Raw genomic sequence first — 17,091 nt, 5'->3', positions numbered from 1 at the left:
AATTAAGAAAACAATCTCATTTACAACTGTACCAAAACAATAAAATACTTAGGAATAAACTTATCCAAGGGGGTGAAAAACTTCTACTCTGAAAACTGTAAAAAATGATTAAAGAAATTGAATATGACACAAACAAATGGAAAGAAATTTCATGCTCATAAATTGGAAGAACCAATACTGGGAAAATTTCCACACTACCCAAATAATCTACAGATTTAATCCAATCCCTATCAAAATATCAATAATTTTCACAGAACTAGACCAAATAATAATAAAACTTGTCTAGAACCACAAAAGACCTCAAATGGCCAAAACAATCCTGAGAAAGAAGAATAAACCTTAAAGATATCACAATCTCAGTCTTCGAGATATACTACAAAGCTGTAGTAATCAAAACAGTATGGTACTGGCTCAAAAATAGACACATAGATCAAAGGCACAGAAAAGAGAGCCCTAGAAATAAGCCCATGTTTATATGGTCAATTAATCTATGACAAAGGAGGCAAGAATATGCAATAGGAGAAAAGACAGTCTCTTCAACAAACTGGACAGCTACATGCAAAAGAAGAAAACTGGACCATTTTCTTACACCATGCATAAAAATAAAATCAAAATGAATTAAAGACCTAAATGTGAGACCTGAAACCATACAACTCCTAGAAGAAATCATAGGCAGTAATTTCTTTGACAGCCATAAAAACATTTTTTCTAGATATGTTTCCTCAGGCAAAGAAAACAAAAGCAAAGCTAAACTATTGGGACTAAACAAAAATAAAAAGCTCTACACAGCAAAGGAAACAATCAACAAAACTAAAAGACAACCTACTCAATGGGAGAAGATATGTGCAAATGATACATCTGATAAGGGGTTAATAACCAAAATATATAAAGAACTGACACAACTCAACACCAAAAAACCCACAAGTAATCCAATTAAAAAATGAGCAGAGGACCTGAATAGACATTTTTCCAAAGAAGATATACACATGGCCAGCAGACACATGAAAAGATGTTCAATATCAGTAATCATCAGGGAAATGCAAAGCAAAACCTCAGTGAGATATCACCTCACACCTGTCAGAATGGCTAAAATAAAAAAAAAACACAATAAGTTATCACTTCACACCTGTCAAATAGCTAAAATTAACAACACAAGAAAGAAAAGGTGTTAGCAAGGATACAGAGAAAGAGGAACCCTCTTGCACTGCTGGTGGGAATGCAAACTGGTGCAGCCACTCTGGAAAATAGTATGGAGGTTCCTCAAAAAACCAAAAATAAAACTACCCTATGATCCAGCAATTGTACCATTAGGTATTTACCCAAAGATACAAAAATACATATTCAAAGGGGTACATGCACCCCAATGTTTATAGCAGCATTATCAACAATATCAAACTATGGAAAGAGCTCAAATTTCCATCAATGGATAAATAGATAAGACAGATGTGGTATGTATATACATAAATGGAATATTACCCAGCCATCAAAAAGAATGAAATTTTGCCATTTTCAATGATGTGGATGGAGTTAGAATATATTATGTTAATCAAAATAAGTCAGTCAGAGGAAGACAAATACCACATGATTTCACTCATATGTGGAATTTAAGAAACAAACCAGATGGACATATGGGAAGCAGGGGAAAAAGACAAGAGAGGGAAACAAACCATAAGAGACTCTTAATGATAGAGAACAAACTGAGGGTTGATGGAGGGAGGTGGGTGGGAGATGGGCTAGAAGGGTGATGGGTATTAAAGAGGGCATTTGTGATGAACACTGGGTGTTGTATGTGAGTGACGAATCACTGAGTTCTGCTCCTCAAGCCAATAATGTGCTATATGTTAACTAAAATAAAATAAAAATAAAATAAAATAAAATAAAATAAAATAAAATAACCCTCCCAAAAAACACAAGAAATAACGATTTTTGTTGAGGATGTGGAGAAAAAGGAACCCTTGTGCACTGTTGGTGGGAATGCAAACTGGCGTAGCCACTGTGGAAAACATTATGGAGGTTCTTCAAAATATTAAAAAGATTAAAATATTAAAAAGATTAAAATATTAAAAATATTAATAGTCCAACCATTTCATTACTGGGTATTTATCTGAAGAAAACAAAAACACTAATTGAAAAAGATATATGTACCCCTATGTTTACTGCAACATTATGTACAATAATGAAGATAATAGAAGCAACCCATTGACAGATGTGATAGTGTCCATTGATCGATGATGAATGGATATTATATATATATATATATATATATATATATATATATATATAGACTGATGGAATATTACTCAGCCATAAAAAGAATGAAAAGAATGAGCCTTTGCCATTTGCCACAACATGGATGGATCTATGAAGGAATCTAGAGGGTATAATGCTAAATGAAATAAGTCAGTCAGAGGAAGACAAACACCAAACAGTTGCAATCTTATGTGGAATTTAAGAAACACAACAAACGGACAAAGAAAAAAAAGGAGACAAAAAGCCAGACTCTTAAATTCAGAAAACAAACTGGTGGTTTTCAGAGGGGAGGTGGGTGGGAGAAAGGTTAAAAGAGATAAAGGGGGATCAAGAAAAAAAGAGAAAGCAGCCAAGAAATGCTGGATGGGTGGAGAGTTGGATGGATAGATAAATGGAAGGATGGATAGAGGAATAAATGAGTGGATGGGTGAGTAAGTGGATGAATGGATGTCATAAATAGGTTATAGGAAAAGTACAAATATTCACAGAACTATTGAATAAGAGAGGACAAAAGGACCTAAACGATGTCTTAGTGCAATCCTCATCTTTTATAACTTCAGAAACTTGGCCCAGGGAAAGGAATATGGCCTGGTTAAGATCTCTAGTTAGTGGCAAAGTCAGGACCAGAATCTAGGTGTCCCAATATCCAAGCCATTCATTCACTTATACATTTATTCAACCAATATTTATTGGGAGTCTACTACATGCCAGACACCATTCTAGGCTCTGAGGATACATTAGTAAACAATTCAGATGAAAATCCCTGCCTTCGTGGAGCTTATATACTAGTGGGAAGACAAAGACAGGTTAGAAAGGTAAACAGGTTAGAAAGTGAATTATGTGTTAGAAAGTGGCATATCCATCTCTGTTCCTTGAACATATGCCAAACTCATTTGCAATTCATTTCCTCTCTTTTGAGAATACAAAAAAATAGCATACACAAGTTTTTTTCCTTCTGCCTCATTTATCCACACATACACATATCTCTTCAGAGCATGCTGCCCTCCCTATGGACCATCACAACCCCAGATCTCTTTAGTATTCCATTTTCTGCCCAGTTGCTTTTTTTTTTTTTTTTTTTTTTTTTTTTTTTTTTTTTTTTTTTTGCTGAGTCCTAATCCCTCACCATGTGCTCAATATCAGCTGCTCAGATGAGGCCTTCTGTTCTGAACTTCTCTTCTTTTGTTTCTCTGTACCATGGAAAAGAAGTCAGGGATTAGCTATTTATGAGGCTGTGAAGAGAAGCCAGTCATAAAACTGACATCTACAGAAACTAATTTAGGACTTCGGCTTCCAGAAATATTTGGTCGACATACTTTTCCCTATTTCTCCCACTAAGTACAACTAAAATCCTGAAAATTACATAAAAGGCAAACATAAGAAGATTCTTAAGGGTGAAGAGAAGAAAGCACAGCAACGAGAGACCTCAGGAACAGGAAACAACATGGAGATATGGTCCTTCAGTTTTCGTTCTGCCTCCTATACCTCAGACTTGTGGTGAGAAGCCAATAACATGGTAATACCAATGGATGCAGTCCAAAAAAATGCCAACAAAAGCCTGCTCTTTCTAGCCAGAGAATCAAGAATGAAGAAGCCTAACAAAAGAAAACTTTTAAACAATACTGCAGTGCAATACTACTATATTCCAGGCATATACCACAGAAAAACTCATGACCTCACCCTAACCATTGAAGGCAGAATAGACAGCTTCGACTCCCACACTCCCAAGGTTACAATGAGGCAGCCTAACTTCCATGCCGGGGTGGGGCCGGATAAGGACAAGCAAGAAGCTGACACTTTCATCATTGTATGACCAGAATGAGCTTCTCCCTCCCCGTTGTCAGTGGAAGCCAGGTGGGGAACCTAGACTTCCACCCATCCCTAGCATTAAGAGGGCCACATTCCTCTCCTTGCTGCAACTAACAGCTGAAGAATGCACATTCTTTTCAAGTACCCTTGTACATATCGAAAGATAGACCATATCCTGAGCCATAAAACCTCACCAAATTTAAAGGATTTAAAACCACACATAACGCATTTGCCGATCACAATGGAGTCAAACTAGAAACCAATAGTAGAAAGATAAAAGGAAAATATCTAAAAATCTTGGTAACTATATCTAAGTCTAAATCTAAATCTAAATAATACATGACTGAAAGAACTCTCGAGGGAAATTTTAGTAATACATGGGAATGAATGAAAAGGAAAATACGAAATCAAAATTTGTAAGATACAGCTAAAGCTGCGCTTAGGCAGAAATTTATACCAATAAAGGCACACCTTAGAAAAGAGGGAAGTCACTTTTTTTAATTTAAAAATTAGAAAAGAAGAAAAAGAGCATTAATTATAATGCAAAAAAAGAGGAAATCCTCAAAACAGTAGTCTAAGCACTTGCCTCAAGAACCCAAAAAAGAGCAAAATAAATCCAAATTAAACAAAAGGAAGGAAATAAAAAAAAAATCAGTGAGGGGCACCTGAGTGGCTCAGTCGGTCGGCTCAGGTCATGATCTCATGGTTCGTGAGTTCGATCCCCACATCAGGCTCTGTGCTGACATCTCAGAGCCTGGAGCCTGCTTCCGATTCTGTTTCTCTCTCTTTCTCTGACCGTCCTCTGCTCGCGCTTTATGTCTCTCCCTCTCAAAAATAAATAAACGTTAAAAAAAATTTTTTTTAAATCAATGAAATTGAAAATCAAGAGAAAAAAATCAATGAAACAAAGAGCTAATTTTTTGAAGAGATCAATAAAATTGACCACCCTCTAGAAAGACTGAGGAAGAGAAAGACAGAGAAGTCACAAGTTACCACAAGAACTAAAACAGGGTTTATCACTACAAATCCTGCGTATATCACAAAGATAATAAAGGAATACTATTTAAAAAGCTCTACACACAAAAAATTCAGAACTTTGGTGAAATGAACCAGTTTATCAAAAAAAAAAATCTACCACAATTTACCCAATATGAAATAGATAATATGAAATGGTCTATAACTATTAAGGAAAATAAAGTTGCAATTTTAAAACTGTCCAAACATTATCTCTAAGCCCACATGGTTTCAGTAGAGAATTCTACTCAAATACTTAAAGAATTAATACCAACTCTGCACAATCTCTTCCAGAAAATAGAAGAGGGAGGAATACTCCTCAATTCATTTTATGAAGCTAGTAATATCCTCATACCAAAACTAGACAAAGAAAGTACAAAGAAAGAAAATTCCAGACCAATATTCCTCATGAACACAGGCACAATAATCCTTCACAACATATTAGCAATTAGAATTCAGCAATATATGAAATGAATTATAAATGATGACCTAGTAAGCTCTATTCCAAGGATTCAACACTGGTTCAATATTCAACAGCATTCAGTATAATCCACTACACTAGCAGGTTAAAGAAGAGAAATCAGGTAAACTATATCAATTGATGCAGAAAAAGTGTTTGACAAAATTCAACACCTCTTCATGATAAAAGTGCTCATAAAAATAGGAATAGAAGGAAATTTTCTGAACTTAATTAAGAGAATCTACAAAACACCTACAACTAACATTGTAAGTAATGCTAAAGATTGAATGTTTTAGTCCCAAGATCGGGAATAACCCAAGGATGTATGTGTGCTCTCACCAATATCATTCAACACAGTGATGGAAGTTCTAGCCAGTAAAATAAGGCAAGAAGTGTAAATAAAGGGCACACACATCACCAAGGAAGAAGTACAACTGTCCCTACTTACTGATGGCATGATTGTCAATGTACAAAATCCCAAGGAATTTACAAAATCTATAAAGGTTCGCCTAGGACCGATAAGTGAATTCAGCAAGCTTGCTGGATATAAAGATAAACATAGAAAAAACAATTGTACTTCTATATACTAATGATAAAAATGTACACACTAACATTAAAAATACAATTTGTTCAAAATATGAACTACTTAGGTTTAACAAAACATGTGGAAGGTTCGTATGCCGAAAACTACATAACCGATGAAAGAAATCAAAGAACATCTAAATAAATCTTTACAAATGATGATAATCATTTATAAAGATGATAAGTCTTCCCAACTTGATACATGGGTTTAATCCTATTAAATTCCTATCAAAATGTCAGCAAGATGTTTTGTAGATACGGACAGGATTAATTTAAAATTTCACAGAATAGCAAAGGAACTAGAATAACCAAAGCAACTTTGAAAAAGAAGAGCAAAGTGGTCACAATCAGAGACAAGTGATACAAATCAGTTTGCTTGATTTCAAGAATTGCTACGTAGCTATAATAATTAAGACAGCACGGTTATTAATAGAGAGATACACATAGATCAAGAGAACAAAATAGAGAATCCAGAAATAGACCAACACACATATGCCCAAATTATTTTTTACAAAGGTGCAAAAGCAATTCAGTGGAGGAAAGACAGCTTTTTCAACAAATGGTGGTGAGCACTTTGACATTTATGAGGGGGAAAAAAAAAACAAAAAAAACAAAAACCTTGACCTAAACCTCACACACGCAAATTATACCAAAAAATTTTCCAAGTGGATCACTGAGTTAAATATAAAATCTAAAATGATGAGCAAAAAAAGATAAAAATTTCAGGATCTAGGACTAGGCAAAAATTCTTAGACTTGACACCAAAGATATAATCCGTAAAAGGAAATATCAATATATTTGAACTCAGGGTAGCTTGGGAAGATGGGAGAGCAGGAGGACTTTAAGCTCATTCTGCCCCATGTTTACAACTAGATATCACCCATACCCTTGTGAATAAATTGGAGAGCAATCCGAAGACTGGCAGAACAAACTGACAACTAAATGCAGAGAAGAAGCCACATCTGAGCGGTTAGGAAAGGCAGAAACAGTGGTTGGGAGCTGCCCACAGAAGGGAGGGAGCTGCAGGCATAGAGAGGGAAAAGAACCAGGGAGCCCACACAGGTAAGACAAATACCCATAAAGTCTGGCTTTGAAAACCTGAGGGGCTGAATAGTTTGTAGAACTACCGGGACTTGAAGCCAGAGCTTTCAGAGTTGGCTGACTCAGCACTAGATGAACCTGGAGGGTGGTAGCTGGGTCGCCACCCTTAAGGAGACAGCAGCCCACAGAGAGGCAACATAGAAGCAACAGCTTGCACAAAAGGAGGGAGATCTGTTTCTACTGATTTCAGAGCCTTTGGGGGGTACTTCTCTGGGAACAAAGGTGCTGGCAGGCGCCAATTTCCCTCCCATCCACACTGGCATGAACAAAGCCACCTGTGGGAGGCACCACTGCACAGACACTTGCCACCTAATGTGCTAGCGGTGTGCCCTGGGCTCAGGGCGTATTTGGTTAACACCACCTGCGTGTACAGCCTGCATAGCCACCATACGCCCAGGCTGCACGCCCCCTCTACCACCCCCTCCTCCGCACACTGTACCCCTGGCTGCTGCCACCACCGCCTCCATGCACCAGGCCCCAGCAGCCGCCATGCTTTGGGGGATCTGGCCTAGGACTAGTGGCTCAACCCAAATTTTGCTTCCACCCCTGCCCCACACCAGAGCCTTCCTGTGGTCACATGAGAGCTGGCCGGCCTGGGTCTCACTAAAACACAGAGAGAAAGCATAGGCCACCACAGGCAGAGTCAGCGCAGACATCTGGATTGAAAGAAAAATGACTCAGACACAACAGCAGGGCATAGGGAACATACATAGGAGACCCCCCCCTGAAGTGCTAGGTTCTGGTGAACAGGTGACATTGCACTGCACTGACCTCTTCTTGATAAAGCCACTTCTGTTGGAAACAGAAGATGCAGCTGACTTTCCTAACACGCAGAAACAGACACAGAGAGGTAGACAAAATGAGGCAGAGGAATATGTCCCAGATGAAAGAACAAAACAAAATCACAGCAGAAGATCTAAGTAAACAGGGATGAGTAATACTCATGACAGAGATTTTAAAATAATTATCATAAAGATACGAGACTTCAGGAAAAGGTAGAGGATATCAGTGAGACCCTTGACGAAGAGATAAAAAAGTAACATATCAGAGATGAAGAATTCAATAAATGAATTAAGGAATCCAATCAATGGAAAAAATAGTAGACTACTAGTAGAGGAATATATCCGTGAGCTGGAGGATAGATTAATGGAAGTATACATAGAAGAATGGAAAGCAATCAACCTGAACATGTAAGAGACGAATAGTTCATAATGAGAATAGACTTAGAGAATTCAGTGACACCATCAAGTGAAATAACATTTTCATTAAAGGGATCCCAGAAGAATAGAGAGAAAGGGGCAGAAAATGTATTTGAAGAAATAATAGTTGAACACTTCCCGAATCTGGAGAAGGAAACAAAGATCCAGATTCAGGAGTCACAGAAGTACCACAACAAACCCAACCCAGGGAGGTACACACCAAGACACAGAAATTAAAATGGCAAAAATATAGTCATTGAGAATGAATGGTAAAGGTTGCAAGAGAAAAGATGACAGTTACATACAAAGGACACCCTATAAGGCTATCACTGATTTTTCAGCAAAAACTTCGCATGCCAGAAGGGAGTGGCACAACATATTCAAATGCTGAAAGGGAAAAATCTGCAGCCAAGAATACTCTATCCAGGAATCCTATCATTCAGAATAGAAGGAGATATAAAGAGTTTCCAGACAAACAAAACTCAAAAGAATTCATGATGACTAAACCAGCTCTACAAGAAATGTTAAGGGGACTCTGTGAGTAGAAAACAAAACTCATAAGAGTAAGAAAAATTGGAAGGACCAAAGCAAAAAAGTTAAGCATACCACTAAAAATCAGTCAAGAGAAGCACAAAATAAAAGGATGTAAAATATGATACCAAATTTCTGGACCATGGAGAGGAGAAGAGTAAAGAATGGGTTAAAAATTAAGTGACCATCAGCTTCTGCTGTATGCAGAAAATGTTACATATAACTCAACTCGTAACCATAAATCAAAAAAACAGTAACAGATATGCAAAAATAAAGAGAAAGGAATCCAAGCATATCACTAAGAAAACAAAACAAAACAAAACAAAAACATCAAAGAGACAAAGAGAAGAAAGGATCAAAGAACAACTACAAAAACAACTAAAAAAACAAGTAACAAAATGTCAGTAAGTACATATCTATCAAAAATTGCTTTGGATGTAATGGACTAAACACTCCAATCAAAAGACATAGGGTGACACAGTGGATAAAAAAACAAGATCCATGTATATGCCACCTACAAGAGACTCATTTTAGACCTAAAGGATAGAGAAATATTTATCACGCAAAAGGATTTCAAAAGAAAGCCCAAGGAGCAATACTAATATCAGGTAAACTAGACTTTAAAACAATAACAAGAGGGGTGCCTGGGTGGCTCAGCCGGTTAAGCGTCCGACTTCGGCTCAGGTCATGGTCTCACAGTTCATGCGTTCAAGCCCTGCATCGGGCTCTGTACTGACAGCTCAGAGCCTGGAGCCTACTTCAGATTTGGTGTCTCCCTCTCTCTCTCTGCCCCTCCCTCACTCACATTCTGTTTCTCTCTCTCTCCCAAAAATCAATAAACATTTTAAAAAAAATAAAAAAATAAAACAATAACAAGAGACAAAGAAGGATATTATATGATCATAAAGGGGACAAACCAACAAGAAGATATAAAAATTATAAGTATTTATGCATCCAACATAGGAGCACCCAAATACATGAAACAGTTAATAACAAACATAAAGGAACTGATAATAACACAGTAATAGTAGGGAACTTTAACACCCCCCTCATATCAATGGACAGATCATCCAAACAGAAAATTAACAAGGGAACAGCGGCTTTGAATGATACACTGGACCAGATGGATCTAACAGATATATTCAGAACATCCCATCCTAAAACAGCAGAATACACATTCTTTTCAAGTGAACATGGAACATTCTCCAGAATAGATCACATATTAGGCCACAAAACAAGCCTCAACAAGTTCAAGAAGATCGAATGCATGCATCTTTTCTGACCACACGCTGTGAAACTAGAAGTCAACAATAACAACAAAAAAATCTGGAAAGACCATAAATATATGGACATTGAATAACATGCTACTAAACAGTGAATGAGTCAATTAGGAATAAATAAAAAAGTACATGGAAACAAAAAAAAAATGAAAATACAACTGTTCAAAACCTCTGGGATGCAGCAAAAATTGTTCTAAGAGGATAGTTAGGCCTAACTTAAAAGCAAGAAAAGTCTCAAATCAACAACCTAACCTTATACCTAAAGGATCTAGAAAAAGAACAACAAAAACAACCTAAAGCCAGAAGAAGGAAAGAAATAAGAAAGACATTAAGAATCACAAAAGACCCCAAATTGCCAAAGCAATCTTGAAAAAAGAAAAGCAAAGCTGCAGGTATTTCAATTCTGGACTCCAATTTTTACTACAGCAACATGTAAAAGAATGAAACTAGACCACTTTCTTACACCATACACAAAAATAAACTCAAAATGGATTAAATACCTAGATATGAGACCTGCAACCATAAACATTCTAGAAGATAACACAGGCAGTAAGTTCTTTGACATCACCCATAGCAATGTTTTTCTAGGTATGTCTCCTGAGGCAAAAGAAATAAAAGCAAAAATAAATTATGAGGACAGAATCAAAATAAAAAGCTTCTGTACAGTGAAGGAATCAATCAGCAAAACTAAAGGACAACCGATGGAACGGGAGAAGATATCTGCAAATGACACATCCAATAAAGGTTAGTATCCAAAACATGTAAAGAATTGATACAACTCAACACCCAAAAAACAAACAATCCAGTTAAAAAATGGGCAGAAGAAATGAGCAGACATTTCTCTAAAGAAGACATCCAGATGGCCAACAGACACATGAAAATATGCTCAACATCACTTATCATCAGGGAAATGCAAATCAAAACTATAATGTCAGGGAAATGCAAATCAAAACTATAATGAGATAATACCTCACACCTGTCAGAATGGCTAAAATCAAGAACACAAGAAGGAACAAGTGTTGGAGAGGATGTGGAGAGAGGGGAACCCTCCTGCACTCTTGGTGGGAATGCAAATCAGTACAGCTACTGGAAAACAGTATGGAGTCCTCAGAAAGTTAAAAATAAAACTACCCTACAATTTGGTAATTGCAGTACTGAGTATTTACCCCCCAAATACAAAAATACTAATTCAAAGGGATACATGCTCCCCTATGTTTATTGCAGCATTACTTACAGTAGCCAAACTATGCAAGCAGCCCAAGTATCTACCAATAGGTGAATGGATAAAGAATATATGGTATGTATGAACAATACATTATTTAGTCATAAGAAAGAATGAAATCGTGCCATTTGCAACAACATGGATGGAGTTAGGGAGTATAATGCTAAGAGAAATAAGTCAGAGAAAGACAAATACCATATGATTTCACTTATAGGGGGAATTTAAGAAACAAAACAAATGGGCAAAGGAAAAGAAATCAAGAAACAGTCTTAACTATAGAGAAGAAACTGGTGGTTATCAGAGGGGGGTGCGCAGGGGCAATGGGTGAAATAGGCAATGGGGATTGAGGAGTACACAGTGTGGTGATGAGCACTGAGTGACGTATGAATTTTTTAAATCACTATATTGTACACCTGAAACTAATATAAAACTGTATATAACTATACCGGAATTAAAATAAAATTATATTGGAACTCCAATAAATAAATAAACACACAAACAAATTTGAACTCATAACAACTAAAAACTTCTACTCTGCTAAAGATGCTGATAAGAGGATGAAAAGGCAAACTACAAATGGGGAGAAAGAATTTGAAATTCACATATCTGACAAAGAACTAGTGTCTAGAATGTATAAAAAAATCCCCACACTCAATCGTAAAAAAATAAATAAACAAGCCAATTAGAACATGGACAAAAGTTATGAAGAATCATTTCACTGACGATGAAGAGCAAACAGTGTTTCAAGATGTAATTTGTGACAATAACAGCATTAATGGAGTGGGGAACATAGCTATAGGGAAACAAAATTTTTGTATGCTATTAAAATTAACCTGGTATTAATTTGAAATAAATTGTTACAATTAATATTGGCAATTCCCAGTTCAATGACTAAAACAAATGCAAAACGTAACACAAAAGTATGCAGCAATATAAACGACAAAGGAATGAAACTGTTACATCAGAAAATATCTATAGCACAAAAGAAGGCAATACTGGAGTAACTGAGAAACAAGAAAAAAAAACATAAAACTTATAGCAAACAAATAGAAAAATACCAGGCATAAATCTACCTTATCAGTAGTTATGTTCAATGTAAATGATGCTAAAATAATTTGGGAATGAATGGGGTAGTCTTTCTGACAAATGTCGCTGGGAAAACTGGATATCTACATGCAAAGGAAACATTCAGTTTGACTCCTACTTCACACTATTTACAAAAATTAACTTAAAGTGGATCAACAGCCTAAAAAGCTAAAACCATAAACATGTAGAAGGAAGCACAGGTATAAATTTTCATGACCTTGCATTAGCAATGGTGTCTTAGATCTGACACCAAAAGCACAAAGAAAAAAAATAAATTGTACTTTATAAAAATTTTAAACTTTTGTGCTTCAAAGAACACTATAAAGAATATAAAATAAGCAATCCAGGGGTGCCTGGGTGGCTCAGGCAGTTAAGTGTCAACTTCAGCTCAAGTCATGATCTCACGGTCTGTGAGTTCGAGCTCTGCATTGGGCTCTGTGCTAACAGTTCAGAGCCTGTAACCTGCTTTGGATTCTGTGTCTCCATATTTCTCTGCCCCTCCCCCCCCCCCGGTATCTCTGTCTCTCAAAAAAAAAAAAACATTAAATTTTTTTTTAAAATAAAATAAGCAATCCCAAGAATGGGAGAAGATACTTACCAGTCACATATCTGATAAAGGTCTAGTCTCTAGAATATACAAAGTGCATGTGCACCTCAATATTAAAAAGACAACTCAATTTAAAAAATGGACAAAGGCTTTGGATAGACACTTCTAATAAGATATGCATATGGCCAAGACATACGTGACAAGATGCTTAACACCATTAGTCATTAAGGAAATGCAGATCAAAACACAATGAGATTCTACTTCAATACCCACCAAGTACGCTATAATCAAAAAGACAAAAAATAACAAGTCTTGGTGAGGGTATGGAAAAATTGGAACCCTCAGACATTGCTGTTGGGAGTGTAAAATGCTGTAGTTCTTCAAAAAAAAGAAACAGAATTATCATAAGACTTAACAACTCCTAAACATATACTGAAAATAATTAAATATAGATATTCAGCAAATACATTCACACAAATGTACATAGCAGGACTGATAACTATGGCCAAAATATAAAAACAACCTAAATGTCCATCAAATGATGCATAAATAAAATGTGGTATATTAACACAATGGAAAATTATTTGGCCATAAAATAAATTAAGCATAGATACTTGCCACAAAATGGATGAACTTCGAAAACATAATTCTAAGTGAAAGAAGCCAGACACAAAAAAGCCACATACTGTATAATTCCATGTATATGAAACATTCAGAAGAGATAAATCCATTGAGATAGAAACCAGGAGCACCTGGGTGGCTCAGTCGGTTAAGCATGCGACTTCAGCTCAAGTCATGATCTCGCGGTTCATGGGTTCAAAGCCCTGTGTCTGGCTCTGTGCTGACAGCTCAGACCCCAGAGCCTGCTTTGAATTCTCTCTCTCTCTCTCTCTCTCTCTCAAAAATAATTAACATTAAAAAATAAAAAGAAAGAAAGCAAACTATGAGTCGTTAGGGGCTGGAGGCAGAGGAGAATGGGGAAGGACTGCTTACTAGGTACAGAATTTCTCTTGCAGATGATAAATACATTCTGGAGTTAGAGTAACGATGGTTGCACAACATTGTAAATGTACTGAAAGGCACTGAATACACTTTAAAATGACGAATTTTATTGTGTGTGAATTCTAGGTGAATTTAAGGAGAAAGAGAAAAATCTAAGTTATCCCACTTACTGGCTTTATAATCTTTGCCAATTTAAACTTCTGTGTATAGGTTGTTTCTGAGAATAAATGAGAATACCATATAATGCCCCTAGCATAGTGCCAATAAGACTTCTCCAACTTTTAGCTCTCAGAGAAAGAAATGGAATCAGGCTTTGTTAGGAAGTTTGTTTCCTGAGTTTTTCTAAGAATTAGGATTAGACAATATCCTTTAGGGAGCTGGGCTTCTTTGATAGGTCTTTTGCTAAATGAATAGATTCAACTGGCTTTTCCATTGGACCAATGGAAAAATGAAATTAAAATGGGGAAGATGGTTCCAAACTGAGCCATTGTCCAAAACCTGAAAGAGATATCTTCTGCTTCAACTATCGTCAACTGGGGGAAAAAACAGTTTAATCAACAAACATTCAGAGAACCCACTGCATGCCAAGCACTTTTAAGAATTTTACAGTCACACAAAAATATACATAACAGGTCACTATCTTTAAGAGCTTACACACTAGTTGTGAAAAATAAACCATGAGTAGATAATAAAAAAGAAACAGGAAAGGGCAACTGACCAGGAGGCCAGAAAATCTGGGCTCTAGTTCTTGCTCTAACATTCACTTACTATGAGACCACCTTTCATGGAGTCCTTTCTACTCTATGAAACTCAGTTTTCCAATGTGTAAGCTGAAGAGGTTGGACTAGATTCTTAAGGGTCTTTTTAACTCAGACATTTACTTAAAAATAGTGTATAAAAGTGGAAGGAAGACCATTGAACATCTAATGCTAATGAGAGTTTAGTTTTTTTGAAGATGAATTTCTTTTCTATTCCAAGGGCACGAGGTATCTTCCCAAAGCTTTGGGGTCACTGGAAGCTGAGGGCCATAGGAGTACAATGCCAGTGATGGATAACATTTCCTCTCCAAGGATCGGTAAATGCAGTCTGGAAAGTTGGTGACTCATTCTAAGACCTCCTTGGGGCAACTATAGAGGGCAACTCCAAAGTCAGCTCCAAAGTTTCCAGACTCTCCTTTCTCATCATCTGCTGTCCAAATGCAGGAGGATTGAAAGAAGATACATATCAGGGCCGTCACTTTGGCAAAGAGCCCAGTATCTGCCTGACAATAAAGGCAGTGTTTGGCGCTCATAAATAAGGCTGGTAAATCGGTATCCTTTGTAATATTGCTGAGGGAAATATGCCAACTTTAAGACAAAAAGCCCATAGGTAGACTGGAGGTGAGGAGAAGACAATGAATGGGGATGGTCTATTATAGAGATTATATTCACAGGGTTTGAAGCCATCCAATTTTAGGCTCCACTATTGCTCTAGCACTTTGAGCAAAATGTTAAACCATTGTTTTGAGCCTCAGTTACTTCAATTGTAATATGAGGATAACAATAATACTGACAATGTATATCATTGCAAAGATTAAATAATATATTATGTATAAGTGGGGCATGCACCTGACATCTAGTAGGTGTTCAATAAATGATAACTGCTAACATCATCATCATTGTCACCCACTTCTCTCAGTACCGGCAGTAAAGACATTTCTAAATCATTCACATAACAAATGACTTATCAAAGGTCATTGATATTAAATGTTAAAAAGTCATCAATGGCTCCTTATTTCCTATAGCTTCAAATCCAAACCCCTTTTCTTTGGTACTTAATTCCTTCCACAATTTGGCCTCATGCAGCCTCTCCCACTTCATTAGTCTTCAAAGCCATTTACTTGCCATCCTAGGCCTGCTCGATTGCCCTACAAATCCGAGCCATGACTGGCAGTGTATTGGGAGCTTTATTTCTCCAGTTGATAGGTTTGGTCTTGATTGTTCTTCCCCATGCATGGTGTCCAGTGAGACCAGAGTGACCCCTGGACTCACGTCCCTGTGGCATTTCTGTCACTTAACCCATGGTCATTCAGTCTACATGACTGAGCTTCTGCCTCAGTTTTTTGGTGCGAATGAGGACTATCTTGTCTGTCTGCCTAGACCTAACAAGTTCCTTCTCAGGAAGCTGGGTTCTGTGTTATGGAACCTTCAGATATGGTCAGGATTCTTATTACAATAGACTGATAATTGAGAACCAGGATTCAACCCCTCATCATACTTTGAGTGTTGTCTGTCACCTAGACCCTTTTGCTCTCATGCCTTAGAAACCCCAGTACATTCCTTTGAGTACTAGATTGGACTTATGATGTTTTAGTCAGGGTCACAGGAGGAAACAGATGTCACACTTAAAGGGGATAATTGAGGAGAGTTTAACGAAGAGGCTATTGAAATGGTATAGGAAAGGTTAAGAGAATCCAACGAAGGTTGATAAAGCACCCTAAAGCAAGCAATAACAGAGAAGACTTTACCACCCCTAGGCCTAAAGGGACAAGGAGGAGAGCAGTTACCAGAACCCAGAGAGAGACTTATAAATGAGTCTATATAGGAGACTGAACTTTATTCCCCAACAAACTGTGGTCTTTGAGGGAGGAATTCAGCCACTGACAACTAACATCAACCTGAGGGAATAATTATCTTGACCTCCATCTCCTCCCATCTTCTGGTGCTATCTTCCATTGGCTACACTCAACTGAAAAGTCAAAAGGCAAAATAACCTAGTCAGTATATCCATAAAGGTCAGCCTCTTGGGGCACAGAGAAGAAAGCAGAAGGGTAAGGAGTGAATCTAGAAAAGCAAATGGAAAATACTCAGCACAGGTGAATACTTCTGATGGAGACTACACTAACAAGTGGACCAGTTCTGCTATCACAAGTCCTTGCTCCCCCAAACTTCCTTGTGTTACTCAGGTCTCTGCCATCCCAATGTCCAATTCCCACCCCTCAACTGCAAGTTATGCCAGAGCCCAGACCT

Source organism: Lynx rufus, unplaced genomic scaffold, assembly GCF_022079265.1.
Source record: "Lynx rufus isolate CCGP_SWC_20201006 ecotype Redwood Valley unplaced genomic scaffold, mLynRuf1.p SCAF_19, whole genome shotgun sequence".
Classification (NCBI taxonomy): Eukaryota; Metazoa; Chordata; class Mammalia; order Carnivora; family Felidae; genus Lynx; species Lynx rufus.
This window is presented reverse-complemented; position numbering follows the sequence as displayed.